The sequence below is a fragment of the Protopterus annectens genome, chromosome 7.part0 (genome assembly GCF_019279795.1).
Source record: "Protopterus annectens isolate FY-2018-M chromosome 7.part0, PAN1.0, whole genome shotgun sequence".
Classification (NCBI taxonomy): Eukaryota; Metazoa; Chordata; order Ceratodontiformes; family Protopteridae; genus Protopterus; species Protopterus annectens.
In genome coordinates this window covers 297,377,876-297,391,461 of record NC_056739.1, presented here as the reverse complement: position 1 = coordinate 297,391,461, position 13,586 = coordinate 297,377,876, and the positions used below count along the sequence as shown (strand labels likewise).

Here is a 13,586-nt window from a genome sequence, read left to right as displayed (position 1 = left end):
TTTGCAAAGGTTATGGGACCTTTTTCATTTTGGGACTCCTGACATCTGGGGCAAGAAAAACTGGAGAAGATGGCGTCGGCTGTCAGCTTTGTACTCCTGGCGCGCTGACGTCAGGGAGCATGGATGAACAGCCTACGCCGGACCCAGACTTTGGGATTCTGGCCGACCTGGGGCTGCCTGCCGGCAGGGGAGAACCCAACAGTCATGACTGCAACAGTGAAGACACTCGAACATCTACATTTATGGTAGGTGTACACAACTGTACTTTCCCCACTTCCAGAGAAACTACCCAGCAAGAACCACCTTTGTTAGGAAAGCAACTAAATCTCTCCCACCCAAATCTAAGAGGAATGCTAGGAGACAGGCTCCTTCTAAGTCTACTTCTTCCACACCCTCTCAGAAGCAGCCTTTTCAGGCCAAACCTCATACTCTGTGACTACCAGGTCCTAGATCCATCCACTCCCCTTTCTCTTAGACTCTCTCTTTCCCTTTCAGCTTGGAAACAGATAACTCAGGATTCTTGGATCCTCTCCATCATCAACCAAGGTTACTTCATGGTATGGGAAACTCATCCTACCTTCAAGGGAATCCCACAACCCCCACAGGACCAGTTGGAATTCTTTCCACTAGTCCTCTCCTCTCTTCTTACTCAGGGCACTATCCAGGAGATACCACCTAACCAAAGGGGAAAAGGATTTTACTCCAGGATGATGTCCTTCAAGGATGCATCTGCAGTCATAACAAATGGGTTGTCCTGTCGTCAGGCAGCCCCTCGGTCGGCCGGATTCCAAAGTCCGGGTCCGGCTTCGGCTGATGTCGCACTTCACCCGACGTCATCTCTGCTGGTCTTCGGGTATAAAGGCATCAGCCGACGCCATTTTCCTCAGTCTTTCTTGCCGCGTGGCGCCCGAAGCAGAAGCTGTTCGCAAGTGCCGGTCGGTCAGATCCAGAGATTACTACTACCGAATACTACTTCGAAGACTTCTAAAAGCTAAGTACCCCGTTGGGGACTCTTTCTTGCCTCAGCCGATGTCAGAAAAAGTAAATAACTGTTTAACTTGTGGGAAACAAATACCTCATAAAGATTTCCACTCTTACTGCCTACCTTGTTTAGGCCCAGACCACGACGTAGCAGCCTGTTTAGCCTGTGCTTCCTTCAACCGACGAACGCTTAGGCGTCGGTCGGAGTTTGCTGAACAATTTTTCGGCTCAGATTTTGCGTACATTATGCCGTCGGATCCTCCGACTACCCAAATTGTTAAAAAACGCAAAGAAAAAGACCGACACTCGTGGTCCGCGGTTTCGGCCGAAACCACGGTTAAGCAAGCCGCGAGTGTCTCGGTTTCGGACGAAACCAAGAAAACGGGTCAATCTTCAGCCGAATCCATGACTACTACTGAGGCTCCTGCTACCCTAGTTGAATCGGCCTCTGAAGTTTTGCCTACTACGGTGGTTCCTAGTGAATTATCTGACACCATCCCTTTGGATGTCTCTACCCCAGCACGTGGTGCTGCTAGGCCTCCTGCAGCCATGTCTATAAAGGCCTTTGCCAGGGCTAAAGCAGCCAAAACTGTTAAATCAGTGCCTGTTAAGCCCCCCTCTCACAGGCCCACTTCTAGTTCCCAAATGCTTACACTGGCAGAGGATTTAATCTCCTTGATTAGGGGATCCCAATCTCACCCAGACAGGGCCTCTCAGCCTCCAGAAAAGAGACCTAGAGCAGAGCCCCCCGAGCCAGAGTCCTCTGATGGTTCTTCGGATGACTCAGACATTACAGATCAGCCAGAGGCTCCTTTTTCTACTTATGAGGATTCCGATGCTGATGAATCCATTCCATCTGCCTCTCCACCAGAGGAATTTTCCTTTGGGGAAACCTTACATGCCATGAGAGAACAATTCCAATGGCAGGGACAAGATTTTTCAGATTCAAGAAAAAGGCTTAGGACCTTTCTGCACTTACCACAACATAGGCCTTTAGCTATACCTCCAGTTTTGCCTGTTGTGGATGATGCATTTAATGATGTTTGCACTGCTCCTGATACTTTACCTCCAGCCCCTGCCAAACCAGATAGATTTTACAGGGTGCCAGACTCTCATCACCACCTATACAAGGCCCCACTTGCAGATCCTGAGACTATATCCCAGGGGCCTAAGGCAGTAGCTTCGACCTCAACAAAAAACCCTCTCCCTTCTGAAAGGGAATCCAGGTCCTTAGAGAGATGGGGGAAAAAAGTTTACACCTCTGCTACTCTCTCAGCTAGAGCTTTGAACTGTCAGTTTCATATGATCCAATACCAAGAGTATATGCTTGATCAGGTAACTAAGAAGCTGTCCTCTGATGACTCTTTAGATAAGAAATATGTTTTAGAAAATGGTGAATAACATTCAGCAGGTTAGTAACCATTCCTTAAAATGTGGCTATGATGCACTGGAGGCTTCATTTAGATCAGCCATGACCGGCACAGTGATAAGAAGGCATGCATGGTTGAAAGAACAGGTCTTGCCGGATCATGTTAAAGCAAAGCTGTTAGATGCTCCTATGGATAAGGCCAGTCTATTTGGTACCCCTGCTCAGCAAGTAATGAAGAAAATGGAAGAGAAGGCAAAATCTGTACAAACAGTTAAGGATTTCTTACAGGTTCAGCCCCCAAGGTTTAGCAGGAACTGGCCTGCCAAAAATTGGTCCTTTCCAGACTCCTCAAAATCTCAAAGCGGCAGGAATAGACGCTCTAGAGGCAGAAATCAATCCAGAGGAGGTGCCTACAGAGGACGCCAGTGGCAAGGCAATAACCAGCAAGGCACAGGCACAACCACTGCCACTGCAACAGGACAATCACAGTGACTTGGCTCTGACACCGCCTACCAGGGAGCAAATGGTAGCACCTTTAGGCGGAAAGTTAGCATTATTTTCGAAAAATTGGCACTATATTACAAAAGACAAGTGGATTTTGCAAACCATAGACCAAGGCTACAGGTTCCACTTCCACACCTTACCAGTAAAAAGAGGAATGCCAAACCTACCTCCAAATCAAAAAACAGAAGCCCTAAAGCAGATAGCTCAACTAACAAAGATGAGAGCTGTGGAAAGAGTACCAAAAACAGAACAGGGCAAAGGATTCTACTCCAGACTCTTCCTAGTACCAAGAAAAGAGAAAAGTTGGAGACCTATTCTCGACCTGTCCGTCTTAAACACATTCATCATTGTCCCAAAATTCAAAATGCTGACCCTACAGCAACTTCTTCCCATGCTGGGCAAGGAGTGTTGGCTGGTAACTCTAGATCTCAAGGAGGCATACCTGCACGTCCCCATACGACCATATTGCAGAAGATACCTCAGATTTCTTGCAGGATCAGAGCATTATCAATTCTCAGCATTGCCCTTTGGCTTATCTACTGCACCCAGAGTATTCACAAAATGCCTGGCATCAGTAATCGCTCATTGCAGGCTACAGGGAATCCAAATTTATCCATACCTGGACGACTGCCTGATACAAGCGGACAACAAAAGCAAGCTGACAAAAGATTTACAAAGAGTCATTTGCTTACTACAAGCCCTGGGATACACAGTCAATTTAAAAAAGTCAAGACTGATACCATCCCAGACAAGAACATTCTTGGGTGCGGAATTGGACACAGTAAAACAGATGGCATTCCTAACTGCAGAAAAACAAGAACAACTCCCTCTTTACTTCTTGGCATTAACAAAACAGAACAGACTAACAGCAAGAAAAGTACTGCAGGCCTTGGGCTTCATGGCATCATGCATAATCCTGGTCCCCCATGCCAGACTGCATATGAGAAAGCTACAGTGGTACCTAAAGAATTTATGGTCTCAACACAGGCACAGCTTAGAAACCGAAATCCCACTAATCCCATGCCTGAAACAAGAGTTCCTATGGTGGGCTCAAGCATGCCAGTCAAACCCAGGCTTGCCCTTCCACAACTTTCAAGCAAACCAAACCATCACAACGGACGCCTCAGACCTAGGCTGGGGGGTGCACATGTTGGACAAATGCATACAAGGATTGTGGACTCCAGACCAGCTGCACCTGCACATAAACCAAAAAGAAATGCTGGCAGTGAAACTAGCAATCCAGAAATTCAGACCATTCCTCAAAGAAGGCCATTTAATGATAAGGACAGACAACACCACAGTCATGTGGTACATCAACAAACAGGGAGGCACTCATTCATACCCCCTATGCAGAATGACTCTGGACCTTTGGAATATGGCTCTGAGCTACAACATCCAGCTACAGGTAATATTTGTGCCGGGAAAAGAAAACACCCTAGCAGACATGTTAAGCAGAACCACCTCGGATGCTCACGAATGGATGCTACACCCGGACATCTTCAAGGCCATCACAAAGAAATGGGGAATGCCACAAATAGACCTATTTGCATCCCCACTCAATCACCAGCTCAAAAAATTCTGCACAAGGACATACCACCCATTCGCATGGAAGGTGGACTCTCTATCCTTCAGTTGGAAAGGCCTGACAGCATATGCATTCCCACCTCTTCCCTTGATGCACAAGGTACTATTGAAAATCAAAGAGGAACGTCCAAGGATAATTCTGATAGCTCCGAATTGGCCAAGACAACACTGGTATCCATTGCTGAGGAGCATGTCTCAGGGGAGAATGTGGTCAATACCCCTGATGCCTTTGATGTTAACTCAGAACAACTACAACATCATGCACCCAAACCTAAAAACTTTACAACTGACTGCCTGGAACATCACATAACAGCAACTAACCCAGACTTATCCCAAAGGGTTAAAGATATTATCCTTGAAGCCCGCAGACCTTCAACAAGAAGGAACTATGCAGGAAAATGGAAAAGGTTTGTCATTTGGAGTACAGAAAGAGGAAAAGATGTGTCAAACATTGATATTGCTAACATCCTGGAGTACTTGGCAGAGCTTCTACATACTGGCCTGTCCTATTCCTCCATCAAGATACATGCATCAGCTATTTCCGCAGAATACAGCCTCGATCCACCTGTCTTTTCACATCCTCTACTCAGGCAGTTCCTCAGAGGGATCAAGAATGTAAAACCTCCTAGGAAGCCACCATTACCAGCATGGGACTTGAACTTTGTGCTAGAAAAATTAACACTCCCTCCATTTGAACCAGCAGCAACAGCAGATCTTCAACACCTATCATGGAAAACTGCTTTCCTACTGGCAATCACTTCAGCAAGGAGGGTTTCGGAACTACAGGCCTTAATGGCAGTACAACCCTTCCTAATCTTCCATCAAGATAGAGTGTCCATGAGAACTAATCCTACATTTATGCCTAAAGTGGTATCCAGAGTGTCTTTAAACCAGGCAATCCACCTACCTACCTTCTTTCCCAATCCACAGAACAGGGGGGAAAGACTGCTGCATACCTTGGATGTACATAGACAGTTACGCTACTACCTGGATAGAACCAAAAGTAACAGAAAAACTGACCAGCTTTTAGTAGCCTATGCAACAGGAAGGGAAGGAAAAGCAATTTCCAAACAGACAATCTCAAAATGGATAGGAAATTGCATAAGATTCTGTTACTCCTACCATGGAAAACCAATTCCACAGAACATAAGACCTCACTCTACAAGGGCTACAGCCACTACCACAGCTTTCTTACGAGGAGTGGCAACCAAGGACATTATTGAGGCGGCTACTTGGACCTCCGTGCATACATTTGCCAAGCATTATAATTTACCTGTATACTCTAGATCCCGAGCAGGGTTTGCCACTGCTGTATTGCAAGGGATCCTAACTACACCATAATTCTTCTTCCTCCTCCCCTTGTTTGGCTATGGTATTCTACCCATTTGTTATGACTGCAGATGCATCCTTGAAGGACATAGTACAGATTTGTACCTACCATAAATGTAGATGTCCGAACAGGATAGCATCTGCAGTCAGGATTACCCACCCTCCTTCCCCTCTGTGGTACTCCTAGGGTATTTACCCACCTAATAGCTAGCTGGGAGGGAGTCTCTTATGGTGTATTTGTTTGTATATATGTACATACATGCTTATTTTTTGTTTGCCTTCTACTATTTTGGAAACATTGGCATTTATCCAAATTTTAGCTTTCCAAGAGGGCAACTGGCATCTGGGGCAAGAAACACTGAGGAAAATGGCGTCGGCTGATGCCTTTATACCCGAAGACCAGCAGAGATGACGTCGGGTGAAGTGCGACATCAGCCGAAGCCAGACCCGGACTTTGGAATCCGGCCGACCGAGGGGCTGCCTGACGACAGGACAACCCATTTGTTATGACTGCAGATGCTATCCTGTTCGGACATCTACATTTATGGTAGGTACAAAACTGTACTTTTCTGTTCCCAAGAAAGGACAGCCCTTGGTGGCCCATCCTAGACTTTTCCCATTGAAACACGTTGCTTCCTCTCATTTTCAGTTTTGTGCTTTGCCCTTTGGTCTATCTATGGCACCAGGGGTATTCACAAAATGTTTAGCCCCTGTTATAGCCCACTGCAGACTGCAGGCCATACAGATATTTTCATATTTGGATGACCTGCCCCTCCAGGCCCCATCTCCAAAAATACTCCTGGACAATCTTTCCTACACAGTGTCCCTTCAGAGAGAGCTAGGGTTTACTCTCAACTTCAGAAAGCCTTCCCTAATCCACTCCCAGGATAATGTCTTCCTGGGGTGCAGGATTCTAACAGGTGCAATGATAGCTTGTTTACTCCAGAAAAGATCCTGTCTCTCATCTCCTATTTCCAGGATCTAAGACTACTTCAATCCCTGAATGCCAGGAAGTTTCTATGTGTCCTGGGGTTCATGGCCTTAACTATTCCAATGTTTCCCTTTGCCAGATTACACATGAGGAACTTTCAGTGGTTTCTGAGAACAGTTTGGAAGCAACACTCTCACCGTCTGGAATTTGTTGTCCCCCTCCTACCCTGTTTGACAAAGGAGTTGGAGTGGTGGATTTTCCAGGTCCCCAGAAATCCATGCCTACCCCTTCAACCACTTCCACTTACCCAGGATCTGTACTTGGATGCATCAGACACAGGATGGGGTGCTATTCTGAAAAACTGGAAGGCCAGGGATGTCCTCAGACAAAAGAACATATCAACATAAAGGAAATGAAAACTTTGATCTTTGCCCTCAAAATCTTCAAGTCCAGGATTTCACCATGGGTCCTAAGGTGGTTCACAGACAATACCGCAGTCCTCTGGTACAGCAACAGGCAGGGAGGGACAAAGTCCTATATCCTCTGCAGACTGGCGTTATACACCTGAGAGACAGCCCAGCAAAGTCAGGTTTCCCTCCAGGCTGTTTGCATTCCCTCAGCTCAGAATGTGATGGCAGGCTCTCCAAGCAAGTTCATGACTCAATCCCACAAGTGGATCTTGAACAGGGATGTGTTTCTGGATCTTGTCCATCGATGGGGTATCCCACAGATAGATCGTTTTGTCTCTCCCATGAACAGACAGCTTCTCAAATATTGTGCCAGGATTCCACATCCTTGGGCATGGAAGGTAGATGCACTATCTTCTGCATGGAAGGGATGTTTCTGTTCGCATTCCCCCTTCCCACTCAGTCAGAAGGTTCCGCTGAAAATTCAGTGAGAATAATCAAAAATCTTGCTGGTGACCCCCTTTTGACCAAGACAGTATTGGTTCCCCCTTCTCCTACATTTAGCCAAGGGTGGTCACCACAAGTTACCCCACAGGATGAACCTATTCACACAGGACAAGGGAACTCTAGTACATCCACAAATGTCGACCCTAAATTTGACTCTGTGGGTGATAGGGCTTTAATTCTCTTTAGACACCTTTTACACTGAGGATGTGCTACAAGTTCTGCAGGAGGCCAGAAAACCCACTAGTAGGAAATCCTATGTGTCCAAATGGAAGAGGTTTTTCTTCTGGTGTCTTAAAAAAATTGCAACCACTGTCTGTAGGGGTGCCAGCGTTTTTGTCTTATCTGTGTGGCTTAATGAAGAGTGGCTTGTCATATTCATCAGTCAAGACACATCTGTCTGCCATCTCAGCATGTTTATCTATGTCTACTCCCTTGGCTTCCAGGTTAGAAGTCAAACTGTTCCTAAAAGGCATTCTTCACATTAGACCACCAAGAAAACCAGTGTCTTCTCCTTGGGATCTCAATTTTGTCCTGGAAAAAGTTACCCTAGCCCCCTTTGAACCAGCAATGTCCTCCTCCTGCAACACTGAACATGGAAAATGGTTCTCCTAGTGTCTATTACCTCTGCCAGAAGGGTTTCTGAGCTGCAATCCCTGATAGCCTTTTCTCCCTTCACTGTCTTTCACAGGGACAGGGTTTCTCTTTGGACTAACCCATCCTTCATGCCCAAGGTGGTTAATGAGTTATCCATGAATCAGGCTATCAATCCTCCTACCTTCTTCCCATTTCCCCACTCCTCCAGTGAAAGGATTACCCACACCTTGGATGTTCACAGACAACTCAGATACTGTTTGTGCAAAACTAACCCCATCAGTAAGTCTGACAGATTGTCTCCTATCACCCAAGGTCCCTGGGCCAACCTGTTTCCAAGCAACCTATTTTCTCATGGATTTCTAAAACCATTTCTTTCTGCTACTCAGCCAATGGAAATAATCTGTCTACTCCTGTAAGTGCGCACTGTACTAGGGCTGTGTCCTCTTCTGGGGCCTTCTTTAAAGGATTTGATACAGCCTCTGTCCTGGAGGCAGCTACCTGGTCCTCTGTTCATACCTTCACCAAGCAGTATAAATTGGATGTCATTTCCAGTCTAGAGCAGGGTTTGCCAAAGCTATTCTCCATGGCTTTGTGGAAAATGTATCTGCTCCTTCTCCCAATTCCTCCTCAAAGCATGAGCTTTGGAATTCTCCCTCATGTTATGAAGACTGCAACATATGAATAGAAGGACACAGAATAGTTGCATAAAATCCTACCATAACAATAGATGTCCTTCTCTTCTATGTGCTGCAGTATTGCTTTCCCCCATGCCTTCCCCCTGATGTTTGCCTGGTCCCTGGTTACATGTTTCTCACTTTATGGTTATGGTAAGATTTTACACAGCTATTCTTTTCCATAGTATTCTTTAAACATTAGCAGTCGTTATGGCTACCCTGTGTTAGTCTTGAAGTTTTTTCACCATACCACTTGCCTGTGACCAAAATGTGTCACCCATTTATAGTCACAGAACTGTTTAAATTTAATGCTGTAGAATGGTGGTGAACCATTAACAGACTTTAGGTGGAAGGAATGTCAAACACCAAGAAAACAAATGGAAATCTTAAGTTATGCAACTTTTAGAAGCAACATGCAGTCTGTTTTGTTAACTGGCCATAAAAGTCTAACTTATATTCACAATGGGTTTTTTTGTTTGTTTCTTTCGGCTTTTCCCGGTTAGGGGTCACCACAGCGGAACTCCGGTCTGCTAATGATTGGCAGTAGATTTTGATGTGCTGGCTTGCCGGGCCTAATGCACAACCTTCAACGAAGGAATGCCCGTTCATGCATGTCGCCACACAGAAGACGCTCTAACTGAGAATCGAACGGGCAACGTCTAACTGTGAGGCGACAACGCTACCACAGCACTACCACTGCAGTCTAACTTATTTTCACAATGGGTGATTTGGTTAATCCAAACGTCGTGATAAACAACACTTATTTTGTTGTGTATTTATTAGTAAAAAATAAACTGTTATGTAGAATTTTGTCCATTGTGACATCGATGTTTGGGAACCAAATATTTGGATTAATGATTTCCTTTCTTCTTACCACTTTTGGATGTGCTTTGTGTGAAATTTCTGAATACCTTTCCTCTAATGCCCTTTGAATTATTATACCACTTTTCAGTAAGTAGATCCCATAGGTAGGCATTGATGTTTCATCTTTGCATTTCTCGTACTTTGATCCAGTCTGAGTTTCTGGGGTACCATTATTTTTTCTTGTGCCATGTGTCAGGCATAACAGAATTGTTTTGTTTATTGCTATACTTTTAACTTTTTCCAGCTCTATTTCTGCCCCTTTCACAGACAAGGTACTTGTTGCTCTATATTCTGCTCTGTTGATCATGTAATCTTCTGCAGCCTTGCAGAGGATTGTAAAATGTGGGCTCTCATGACAGACTTTTCATTTTATTTGCATTCTTGGTGGGGATGTATTAGGCACAGCCTTTAAGGTGCTTAAATCAGATATTTCATTGTTGTAAAATATGACCATAGACCTCTAGTGTCAGTGTATCATATTTACGCTTTTCTATATTTAGTGTTAATCCATCTATTTACTTATTTTAAGTACTAAGCTATTCTCAGGCTTTTTTGTATTATTTTTCCAAATATAATTGTCTCCTACTGCGTTGGATGAACTGTGTTTTGTGCTAGAACACTTATGCTACTAAGTTTATAACTACCTACGAACCTATGAAAAATCAGTTTAGCTTTTTGACTGCATGAGCCCCTGTGGGAGTGATATATGTTGTAATGCTTCTACCCTGTGAATGTAACTAGCTAATGATAATGTAATCTCAAGAAATATCCACTTAATATTGTATTCCCATTAAAGTCACTTATAACGCCCTCCTTTGTTCTAGTCAACATGCATATTTGTCTGTGTGGCTCTGTTTGTCACACCTAAATGTACACACATTAGTTCACATGGCTTCTTTCGCTTTAGAGGCATAATAAAAATGGTGGTGCATGCCACTATCTCTCCAGCACGTGTTGCATTCCTTTTCTCTGTTAAATTTTGCAAGAGAATTGAATGGAATTTGTATCATCTGTGCAAGATTTGGGCAAGTTTCTTGATGGCAAGCTGTTAATAAAGGACCAGGTGTTAGACTCTGTAATATTTTTATCTGAAACAAAAAAGACAAGATCAAAAACCTTATTCTTTCATTGGACCTTGTGGAATTGCCCTTTGTTCTACTTCCTTCCCGCTTTGACAGATGCTTTGTCCTTTACCTGAAGGAGATGCAGAGGCAGCAGCTCCTTTCTGGTCACATCTCCTCAAAAGGTGAGTAGCCTAAGTATACACATTCTGGTCAGACTGTGATTTACAAGCACTTGTGAAGCGTGAACAGAGCTTTTAGGTGTTGGAGAAGCATTGCTGATTCAGTGGGACAATTTTATGAATGAAGATGAGTAAGGTGTAGTAATACGAGAACCAGGCAGCAAGTGCAATATGGCATATTTTATTATAAGCACTATTTCAGTATTGGGTAAGGCAGGAATGACTTTAAAATAGACTAGGATTACATAGTTAAGGAGAAGAGGGCCTAGCCTTCAGCAGATGAGGAACAGTAACAAAGCCAGTGTTAGTTTTCTAAGCAATGTAATTACCCACAAAATGCAGATGAGTGCTTTGCTGCTTCTACTTAATGGACAATATCCACATCATACATTTAGATGAGAAGTTGAACCCCAGTGACCTTTCCTTAAGATTTCTTTTTCTCCAATGACTGAGACTAGCTTTCAGGTTCTAGCATTTGACCTACAAGTGTGTAGTGCAAGCTGTGGACTCCTTTGGACTTGTTTTTCCTACATATTAGATTTCCCCGACAGGTACAGTTTGTGAAATGAAGCAATGCAATACTCTGAGGTTGGGATACCTTGCTTTAATCTGCCACTTCCGTGTACCATATCAATACTGAAAAATACTATTTTTGACAATATTTGTGATCACCATTATTCACAAATTTTACAGTACTGGTTACTAGTAACCTGATTTTGAGCAAGGCTGCTTTACTGATGTCAGATACAATATGGGAGCTGAAATATAGGCTTTGCACTTCTACATAAAGTTGTGCAACTGCATTTTGTTTAATGTAATGTCAGCTTGTAGGCCGGTGTAATGTATAAATGGGGAGAAATATGCTTCATAAATAAAATGGTTCTGTGCTCTATAATAAAAAATATGGTACATTTTGACCTACTTGTTTTTTTAATGAGTCTAGATTTCTGCAAGATTCCCAGTGGTTTTATGTGTGCATCATTCTTCACCACATACTGCCTTAAGAAATTAGGTCTGTAGCTAAATTAAGACTGAACTTGAGCAAATGGAAAAGTATAAATCATTTACCAAACTAAAACAGGACGCTCAGATATAATATCTATCTCCACACAGTGACCTACCTGTACTCATAAAGCTTGTGTTAATATGAAATAATTAATATTCATAATGTGTGCAGAATTGCTGGGTGAATGGATTATCTCTGTGCCAGAAAGGGAGAAACTTTATTTTCGGTGAAAAGGTATATTAACATCACCACTTGCATTTTTTAGTAGTTATTTTCTTTGAATTCTGGTATCTGGTTACCCTGAGAAAGTTTTCCTTCACAGAGCTCTTGATATTTTGCAACAAAATATACATGGATGGGATATCAAACTAATACAGTGGCCATTGTAGAGTTGTTGCATGTTTGTCTTTGTTTTGCATGTAATAATTAGTTGCACCTGTACACAGACTCACACACACACACACACACACACACACACACACACACACACACACACACACACACACACACACACACACACACACACAAAATCAACTTTGTGCATATAACATAGGTAAAGAAAGAGTGTATGAGTCAAAAGCAACATATCTATTACAGATAATTGTTCATTGTGGAAGATGAATGTGTGGAAGGCAGTAAGTAACAGGCACTTAAAATGAAATCAGGCTTTCAAGCTCGCCAGTGTAAGTGGTGCATCAGTACGGCACAATTCCTTTCTTAGTCGTGGTGTTGCCTGGTTAATGATTCTTTTTGCTGACTGTGGACGCCATATTTTATAAATATGCAAACAGTCATTAGAGCGTATGTTTTGTTTGGACTGTAGAATCATCTTCTAAGGTGGAAAACAAAAGTGCTTGATAATGAGAAAGGTTGACTTTTTAATTTCTTACTTGCTTGATTATGCCCAGAAGGTTTCTGTGTCAGCCTTTTGTATGGCTACATGTGTCACAGGCCTGTGGGTGCTGGTGCTACATTGTACTGGACTTACAGGTCGAGTGAGAGTTTGTTCTTGTGCTGACCTTTACAGGTTGTGCTACATTTGATCCCCATTTGCAGTGACCCCATTCAATCAGTTACCTTTTCTTATATGTGCTTAACTGCAGCTCATATGTCCAGACCAAATGAAACTGGATTGATCCCAACATTGTACTGTTTCTCAAGCACATTAGTGAGTCTTATCACTGACTCAAGTGGAAGTAATATTTGCAGCAGTACTACAGCTGTTACCTAGTTGTGTGATGCAGCTTTCAGGTCAATAATTGCATGTCAGTGTATAGGGGCGGATTTCATTATCTTATTCGAGGCAGTTTGATTCATTCATTTACCATTCCTTAAACAATGCCGACAGGCTTTTCTAGATGAAAAGTAGCTGCAGCGGGATAGATAACTATCTTAGAGACATAAGTAGAGACAGAGACAGAGAAGTTAGTGTATTCAGCCAAAGACATGTCTGCAGGTCTGCCTAAGATGGCACAAGAACCCCAAAACACTCAGCTTGTGGCTCAGTCCTACTCTGCATTCGTATTGGGGACATGGTATTGAGAAACAGAGAGGTGATCCTACAGGCAACCTGGTTATCACCAGCAGAGGGCA

General features: G+C 43.5%; 1 protein-coding gene across 1 annotated transcript in view; it reads left to right on the top strand.

Moving 5' to 3' along the window:
- Positions 1 to 13,586, top strand: part of KLHDC8A (kelch domain containing 8A) — a 581,975-nt gene that overhangs the window by 337,271 nt on the left and 231,118 nt on the right. The gene's annotated exons all lie outside the window — the stretch shown is intronic.